We start from the raw sequence: 254 nt of genomic DNA, 5'->3' as shown, positions 1-254 counted from the left end.
GCGACTCGGGGGCGGGGGGGTTGAGCTTTTTGGAGGCTGCAGCCGACGGCACTCGTTCCCATCCCCCCTCCCCAGGCACCCACTACATCCGGGGGGTGAACAACACCCGCCAGCCCTGGCACAGCTCCGAGGGCCGCAAGCAGTACAGCCTGAAGCCCGCCAACCCCACGGAGGAAGGCTTGGCCAGCCTGCACAGCGTCCTCTTCCGCAAGCAGCCCTTCCTGTGGCGGGGAGCCCCGCTCTACTACACCCTC

Source organism: Fulmarus glacialis, unplaced genomic scaffold (assembly GCF_000690835.1).
Source record: "Fulmarus glacialis isolate BGI_N327 unplaced genomic scaffold, ASM69083v1 scaffold28225, whole genome shotgun sequence".
Taxonomy (NCBI): domain Eukaryota; kingdom Metazoa; phylum Chordata; class Aves; order Procellariiformes; family Procellariidae; genus Fulmarus; species Fulmarus glacialis.
This window is presented reverse-complemented; position numbering follows the sequence as displayed.